General features: G+C 44.1%; 1 pseudogene; it reads left to right on the top strand.

Moving 5' to 3' along the window:
- The window catches only part of LOC115274390, a 3,076-nt pseudogene extending 939 nt beyond the window's left edge, over positions 1-2,137 (top strand).
- The last annotated feature ends 6,927 nt before the right edge of the window (positions 2,138-9,064 follow it).

A 9,064-nucleotide genomic window follows, 5' to 3' on the forward strand; every position in this document is an offset into this window, starting at 1 on the left:
CCGCCTGGGGCGGGCAGGGTGGGGATAAAGATTGTACCATTTTAACATTGGCCTCCATCCCTTGTCAATTTCTGGGATTTCTCTCTGAGGATTACACTCCGTTGTTAATTTTGTGTCATGTTGAAATCATTCCTACTTTTCATTCCACCCATTAAAGAAAAGAGTAGAAAACTCTTTGCCCCACATTTTCCTCTTATCAATGTCCCTTTGCACTTTTTTTTTTAGCAAAATTCCTCGAGTGAGTTATCTACACTTCCTGACTCCATAAACCCTCCATCTATCCAAACAGACTCTTCGCGCCACCCCGTGAAAGCTGTTCAGGATTATTCCAAGAGTCTCCAAACCTGTCCCTCTCCCCACTCTCTCATCTACCAGCTCAACCCCACTCCCCTGCATATAGTTAACAGGATAAAATGCAAACTTCCTAGACAGGCCTTCTAGTTGCAATTAAATTCTGAAAGCCCATAATGAATTAGTGATCGTTACTTTTTGTTAAGCACTTATTACATATAAGGGGCTGTTCCATACTCTTCACATTAACTCATTTAATCCTCACAACAACCCTGTAAAGCCATTTATATTATTAATCTCCCCATTTACAGATGAGGAATCCGAAGCATGGAGAGGTTAAGGAACTCGTTCAAGGTCACCCAGCTTGTAAGTGACACGGCCGCAATGTGAACTCGAGCAATGCTGTCCCCAGACTGGGAGAACCTCAAACACTGTGCTTCATCCACACAGCTTCCCCATGCTTGCCACAGGCTGGCGCATTTGGGGACAACCCAAACACCCTTGCACTTAACACTGGCTTTGACTCTAACTGAATTGGAAAGCCAGAGAGGATTTTTGAACAGCCTAGGTTACACAAAACCTGCACACAATTTTTCATAGGGGTTTTATTAGTAATAGCCAAAAACTGGAAAAAAAACAAATGCCCCTTGTGAAAATCAGTAAAATGAAACCTCATTTAAAATGGAGCTGAAGAGGGTCCAAACCATGGCAGAGAAGACTCAAGAGTGTGCAGATTGCTGCTGGAACAGTTGTATGTGTAGACAGTGAAATCCAGGTGATGTAACCATAGGACCGAGGCTGGCGGGCCACCCTAAAGCACGGATTAGTGCCAAAGCCGAGCCAACAGTGCCTGGTGAAGGTGTAAGGACGCCGCAGGTCTGAACCAAACTGACGCCGTGACAGGCTTCAAGTTTCCCTCTGACCTTGAAGGCCTAGGTGTTGGTTTCTCAGAATCATTAGACAATAAAAGGGCACACATTGCCCAAGGCAGGAGGGACCACCCTTGGAACACCCTTAACATTCCTAAGGGCAGGCCTAGAAATAGAAGCTGTAGGTAATCACTTATTGCTTAAGGCTAGTTATACCCTATGTGAGGGTCCTGGGTCCACTCTGTAATTGGTTAATACTCCAAATGTTGTGATTGGACCCCTGTACCTGTGTCACAATTTCCTGTAACTCCCCCTTCCCAAACCCATAAAGGCCCTACCCTACCTTTGTTCAGGGCTGTTAGCATGGATCCGCTGCGCTGGTAGTCTGTGAGCCTGAGCTTGGGCCCGGCCAGCCTAAACCCATAATAAAGCCCTTTGCTTTTGCATGCGTGACTCGGTCTCCCTGGTGGTCTCTGTTTTTTGGGGACATGAAATCTTGGGCATAACAAAGATAACCTAATAGAGGAACAGGCGCTTATCATAAAAGCTCACCCTGATAATATCATCCCTGATACTGAAGATCCAGAACCAAAACCTATGATCATCGGTACCAATAATGTGTTTGAAGTTGGCTGTTATTCCCAAGCCATGAAAATGGGAGATAATGTTATTGAATCAAAACCATATCTGGGCAGAAACGTAATATTGACAAGTGGTTGCATCATTGGGGCTTGCTGTAACCTTAATACCTGAATACAGTCAAGGTCATTCCTGAGAACACAGTGATCTATGGTGCAGAATACAGTCAAGGTCATTCCTGAGAACACAGTGATCTATGGTGCAGACTGCCTTGGTCGGTGCAAACTGAGCGACCACAGCCCCAGACACTACAGCTGGATTTCCTAATGAAAATCTTGCCAAACTACCACCATCTAAAGAAGACTATGAAAGGAAGCTCAACTCCAATTAAGAACTAAGAACAATATATGATATCAAGATAACACTGTCTTTTGAAAGGGCCACAGTGTTTATGTGCTTTTAGCAATTCTTAGCATAATTTATGTTGACTTTATTTTATAAAACTGAATCAGGGGCACCTGGGTGGCTCAGTCGGTTAAGCCTCCGACTTCAGCTCAGGTCAGATCTCACGTTCGTGGGTTCAAACCCCGTGTCGGGCTCTGTGCTGACCACTAGCTCAGAGCCTGGAGCCTGCTTCCGGTTCTGTGTCTCCTTCTCTCTCTGCCCCTCCCCCTCTCATGCTCTGTCTCTCTCTCTCTCTATCAAAAATAAATAAAACATTTTTTAAAAACTGAATCAGAGAGGAAAGTAATGGATTTTCATTGTAACTGACCTCTATAATTTACATAAATTATTTTCCTATCTCCTTGCTCCTTTTCTGAGAATCACAGGTTTGGTTTATTTTCCTTTTGCCATATAAAATGTTGGCCATGATTTTAGTTGTATAAAGACTCCCTGTGACAAGAAAGGGCATATTATTATGTATTTATATTCTAGCATATATTTGTACTAAATAAAAATGCTAGTGACAGGACTTTCAGTGAACATACTTTAATCAAGTTTTCTACTTGGGTTAACTTTGCCAAAATAGCTCTTTTAATTTTTATTGTGTACTAGCCATATTAAAGCTAATGTGTTTATCTTAAATAAATAAATAAATAAATAAATGGAGCTGGAGGCCAGAAGGGGGGCTCGAACACCCTAGCACTCACCATCAACTGTAGTCTAAGCCAGAAGAGACTTACTCTGAAAGTCTAGAGAATGGATACCACTGAATTACTCCAGCAAAAGGAAGAAGGGTCCTCCTTCTCCCCCAGCAATGGCTTAACCAGTGAGAGACTGTGACCCCACAGCCAATGAAAAACCACTATACTTTGACCTCCCAGTTTACATCAATGGACTTTTGTTTTATATCAGCTCGTCCCAACCTTCCCTTTTCCGCTACAAAGAACTTTCCTTGCCTGTGTTCTCCAGACTTAATCTTACAGCGTATCTGGATTGCTGTAGCCTGCGTATCCTTTAGTGTAAGTCTCTGGTCTTCCTGAATGAGCCCATTTTTGCGGATAACTAACTGCCAGTTTTATTTTGTTTTATTTTTTTAAGTTTATTTATTTTGAGAGAGAGAGAGTGAGCAGGGGAGAGGCAGAGAGAAGCACTGTTAGTGTGGAAACAGACGTGGCTCGAACTCACAAACTGAGATCATAAAATTCATTGAATTGTACACTTAAAAATCTATTTTAATGTATCGTACTTTTAAGTTATACATATAATTAAATGCATATATGTGCACGGAGATAGATATTATACACACACAATGTAAACAATTTTTTAAAGATACACTAGCAGAGGCGCCTAGGTGGCTCAGTTGGTTAAGTGTCTGACTCTTGGTTTCAGTTCAGGTCATGATTCCAGGGTCATGGGATCCAGCCGCACATCCAGAGCCTGCTTGGGATTTTCGCTCTCTCTACCTCTGCCCCTTTCTCCGGCTCATAGTTTCCCCCTCTTTCTCTCTCTCTCACACTCTCACTCTCACTCTCACTTTCTCTGGCTCATAGGTTCTCTCTCTCTCTCTCTCTCTCTCTCTCTCTCTCTCTCTCTCAAATAAAGAGCATTTTAAAAGATACACTAGCAGAGGGACGCCTGAGTGGCTCAGTCGATTGGGCGTCCGACTTTGGCTCAGGTCATGATCTCGCGGTTCATGAGTTCAAGCCCCGCATCGGACTCTGTGCTAACAGCTTGGAGCCTGGAGCCTGCTTCAGATTCTGTGTCTCCCGCTCTCTCTCTGCCCCTCCCCCACTTATGCTCTCTCTCTCTCTCTGTCTCAAAAATGAATACATGTTAAAATAAATAAACAAATAAAGATACACTAGCAGAAATAAGACTAAGAGAAACAAATACCATGGAACTTCACTTATATGTGGAATCTACAAAGAAGCAGCAGGAGGAGAAACAAACAAAAGGCAGAATCCGCCATGTAAATACACCAAGAGCTGCTAGAGGGAAGGGGGAGAGGAGGATGGGCAAAACGGGTGGAGGGGAGTGGGAGACACAGGCTTCCATTGTGGAATATATAAACCACAAGAATAAAAGGCACAGTGTAGGGAATACAGTCAGTGATGTTCTAACGGTGTTGTGGGGTGAGAGACGGCAGCTACATGACATGAAGACAGCAAAAGGTGTGAAGATGTGGAATCACTAGATTGTACACCTGAAACTAACATAATATTGTGTGTCGACCATACTCAATTCTTTGTTTTAATGTTTATTATTTATTTTTGAGAGAGATAGAGACAGAGCGTGCACAGGAGAAGGGCAGAGAGGGAGGGAGACAGACTCTGAAACAGGCTCCAGGCTCTGAGCTGTCAGCACAGAGCCCGATGCGGGGCTCAAACTCATGAACCCTGAGATCATGACCTGAGCCAAAGTCAGCTGCTTAACCGACTGAGCCACTCAGGCGCCCCATCCATACTCAATTCTTTAAAAAATTTACAAAAGATCCACTAGCATCAAACTGAATTTTTTTCCCTTAAAGTAATTGATAGTGTAAGAACATGAGTCTGAGCCAAACAGAAGCCATGACAGGCTTTAAGTTTCCCCTCTAAACTAGAAGGTCTAAGGGTCAGTCTCTCTGGAACTATTAGGCAGTTACACATTACCCGAGGCAAGAGACCATTCTGCGGTATCCAATCAGGAAAGGCCAGCTACCTCTCCCCACATTCCTAAAGGTGAGGCCTGCAGATAGGAACTTTAGATAGGACCCGGTACCTAATGTCAAAGTTAACCCGATAGTCACCAAACAAGACTCTCAACTCGCACTGTAATTGGTTAATTTCAAAGATACCCTAAATGTTGTTATTGAGTCCCGCCAAAAGTAATGAACGCTCTGAACAATGTGTATGGTTAAACCTGTTGTCAATGATACTGTACATTATGATTGGATTGCTGCGCCTGTGTCGCGATTTCCTGTAACTCCCCCTTCCCAAAACTCATAAAAGCCCTACCCCGCCCTTGCCCTTGTTCGGGACTCTCAGCACAGATCCACTGCGTTGGTGAAGGTTGTGAGACTGAACTTAGGCCCGGCGAGCCTAAGACGTAATAATAAATGCCCTTTGCTTTTACATGCGTGACTCGGTCTCCCTGGCGGTTTCTGGTTTTGGAGTGATATTGAAAACTTGGGCATTACAATAGCCTTGAAAGAGAATTAGGAAAAGGAATACATTTCTACCTGTGCAATGCAAAGCTTTCTTTAACGCCACATGCAGGAAATGTTACTATTAGATGCTTCACATTCTGGGAAGCAATGAGCTTACCAGACCTTCATATCCTCATTAAGACTCACATTTATGAGTTCCAGAGACAGCAAAGGGTCTGAAAATGTCAGAGAGATCACCAGTTGCCGGAGTCCAACTCCAGCAGGTCCAGGGTCCCCTAAAGGGGTGACGGTGTTGGCGAAAAAAGGAGTGAGAGAGCCCAGAGTTTCTTTCTCTCTTGGTCACCAGCCTGGCATCTCTGTCTTGCCAGGTTTTGTGCCTTTATTTATAGATTTAAGTGTTAAGATGACATCAAAAAGTGGAATTTCTACTACAAATAATTCTCAGTGATAAGATGCTTTGAAAGGGTGCACAAACAGGTTTTTACAGAGGCATTTTTGCAGAACTACTCTACTTACAATGAGGTAATTTACACATCATAGGATAACAGGATATTCTCAGTGAAAAGCAGATAACATACACATTTGTTTGAACCGGTAGAAAATCTTACAACTAAGAAGATAGCAGGATGTTTTCAGTGAGAAGCAGTTAGCAAACATTTGTTTATAACAATAACACTAAGATTCAGGCATAAACAAGGCTAGGAGGCATTCTATTTGGCTCACTAGAGGAAGAATGTATTCGAGATGGTTTTTAAATAAACCTTTTGTTAACCTTGTTCTTTGATGTTGAAGGTGTAAGTGCCATAAGCGCCCTAAATGTGCCGGCCTTTGCATATGAGTTCAAGTTGTAACTACTCTTACCCATCCTCACAATGGGCACCAATTAGCATAGGTATGCGCAGTAACTTATGCCTGGCTCTTGTTTGTTTCTTATTTCTAAGTTAGACTCTTTTTCTCTGGGCCCGCGTTAATATTAAATCTTGTGTTCTTTAACCCCCTTCCTTTATCTAGGCCTTAAGTTTGTGAGGCTCCTTAGAAGAGCCTTTTGACAAAACATCTGCCGTGCTTTGTTTAAATTCCTCTTCATAGAAGTGGGAATATGCTTCTTCCCATGAGGTATCTGTGTGGGGAATATCTGTCTGACTTGCAACACTGTGAGGCCTAATCAATAGCAACAGGCTTAATTTCACATGAGCAGTAGCAGCAGAAGGAGATGCCAGCTTCCGCCTCTCATGGCAGGAGCTGTGCACATCTGCCATTTCCTTACTGTGACCGTGTCATCCAGCAAGGCCGGTGTGGCTCCCAGCAACCAGTGTCAATTGCTGCATGTGATGACTTTCAGGGCAAGGAGAGGGAAGGGACCCTCCCATGTCTCCAAGAGTGGTTCAGAGGTAAACTGGCCCAGATCTCCAGATCCTGGTTCAGTGGACAGTGTTTCTAAAAGCTCATACAGCCTTTGAGAAGGAGCTTGAGATACCCAAAGCTCCTTCTAAATTGCTGCTGGTCTTCGAACCTTACTTCCATCAGCTTGAGTCAAAGACAGCACCCACTGGGGCCTCCAGCCATTCCCAGGAGTTTCGAGTCACACCCTCACTAAATGCCTAATAATGAGGGGCAGACCCACATTTCCATCCACCCAAGCAGAGAAATGAAAGCTGGTCATAGGAAAAAATAAAAGGTCCACAGAAGTCCCAAGAACAGGCATACCTCCAAGATATTGCAGATTTAGCTGCAGACCACCACAATAAAGCAAGTCGAATGAATGTTTTGGTTTCCCAGTGCGTATCAAAGTTACGTTTACACTACAGTGTAGTCTGTTATATGCAATAGCATCGTGTCTGAAATAACAATGCACGTATCTTAATTAAAAACTACTTTATTGGAGCGCGTGGGTGGCTCAGTCAGTTAAACGTCCGACTTCAGCTCAGGTCATGATTCCCCAGTTCATGGGTTTGAGCCCTATGTCAGGCTCTGGGCTGACAGATCAGAGCCTGGAGCCTGCTTTGGGTTCTGTCTCTCTGCCCCTCCCCTACTCATACGTGTGCTCTCTCGCTCTCTCTCTCGCTCTCTCTCTCTCTCAAAAATAAATAAACATTAGAAAATCAAAATGTACTTTTTTTTATTTTAGAGAGAGATGGAGCATGAGTTGGGGAGAGGGACAGAGGAAGAGAATCTTAAGCAGGCTCCACGCCCAGCAAGGAGTCTGACTCAGGGCTCAATCCCACAACCCTGGGATCATAACTTCAGCCAAAGTCAAGAGCTGGACACTCAGCTGACTGAGCCACCCTGGCACCCCAAAATGTGTTTCTTAAAGAATAAGCTTGAAAGTCAAAATTACTCCTTAATCCATGGGCTGCAGAGCGGATACTGTGTTAACAGGCATGCAAACGACATTAAATTTCTTGTACGTCTCTATCCATGCTCCTGGGTGACCATGTGAATTGTTGATGAGCAGCCATATTTTGAAAGGAATCTCTCTCTCTTTCTCTCTCTCTCTCTCTCTCTCTCTCTCTCTCTCTTTCTTTCTCTCTTTTTTAGCAGTAGATCTCAACAGTGGACTTAAAATATTTACTAATCCATGATGTAAACAGATCAGCTCTCATCTGGGCTTTACTGTTCCAAACATAGAGCACAGACAAGAGTCAATTTAGCATACTTCTTAAGGGCCCTAGGACTTTTGGAATGGTAGACAAGCACTGAGTTCAACTGCAGCTGCATTAGCCTCTAGCGAGAGAGTCGTCCTGTCCTTTAAAGCTTTGAAGCCAGGCACTGACTTCTCCTCTCTGGTTCTGAAAGTCCTGGATGGCATCTTCTTCCAATAGAAGGCTGTTTGGTCTACACTGAAATCTGCTATTTAGACTGTAACCACCTTCATGAATGATCTCAGCCAGATCTTCTGTTCACTTGCTGCAGCTTCTGCTTCTGCACCTGCTGCCTCACCTTGCACTGCCGAGTTAGGGGAGACGGAGTCTTTCCTTAAATCTCAGGACCCGACCTCTGCTGGCTTCCACTTTAGAGCTTCCTCACCTCTCACAGCCTTTAGAGAGTTACAGAGTTAGAGCCTTGCTCTGCACTAGGCTTCGGGGAGCATTGTGGTGGTTTGATCTCCTATCCAGACCTCAGACTTTCTCCACATCAGCAGTAATCATATCATATGTCCTTATAACTCATGTGTTTACAGGAAGAGCACTTTTGTTTTAACAATTATTTATTTTTGAGAGAGAGAGAGACACACACACACACACATAGTGTGAGCAGGGGAGGGTCAGAGAAAGAGGGAGACACAGAATTGGAAACAGGCTCCAGGCTCTGAGCTGTCAGCACAGATCCTGATGCAGGTCTCAAACCCACAAACTGTTAGATCATGACCTGAGCTGAAGTAAAACGCTTAACCAACTGAGCCATCCAGGGGCCCCATGCCCCACATTTCTTTTCGATTATTCGTAACCCCTCAGTTTCTCAGGGTCCTGGCCACCAGTGGCTGAGGCTGCTACAGGCACACCCACTTGGGACTGAATCCCAGGTGGCTGTTGAGTGGCCACGTGATATGGGGCAAGTTTTTTAAAACTCTTTGAGCCTCAGTGTTACTCATCAATAAAATGGAAACAATAATCTTGCTTCAGGGAGGATACAAGCAATGTGCTGCTACTTGTCCACCAGAATTTATTCTCCGCTTCCTCCTTTAAAAATCGAATGTTTAGGGGCGCCTGGGTGGCTCAGTCGGTTAAGCCTC

The sequence above is a fragment of the Suricata suricatta genome, chromosome 12 (genome assembly GCF_006229205.1).
Source record: "Suricata suricatta isolate VVHF042 chromosome 12, meerkat_22Aug2017_6uvM2_HiC, whole genome shotgun sequence".
In the NCBI taxonomy this organism is placed as follows: Eukaryota; Metazoa; Chordata; class Mammalia; order Carnivora; family Herpestidae; genus Suricata; species Suricata suricatta.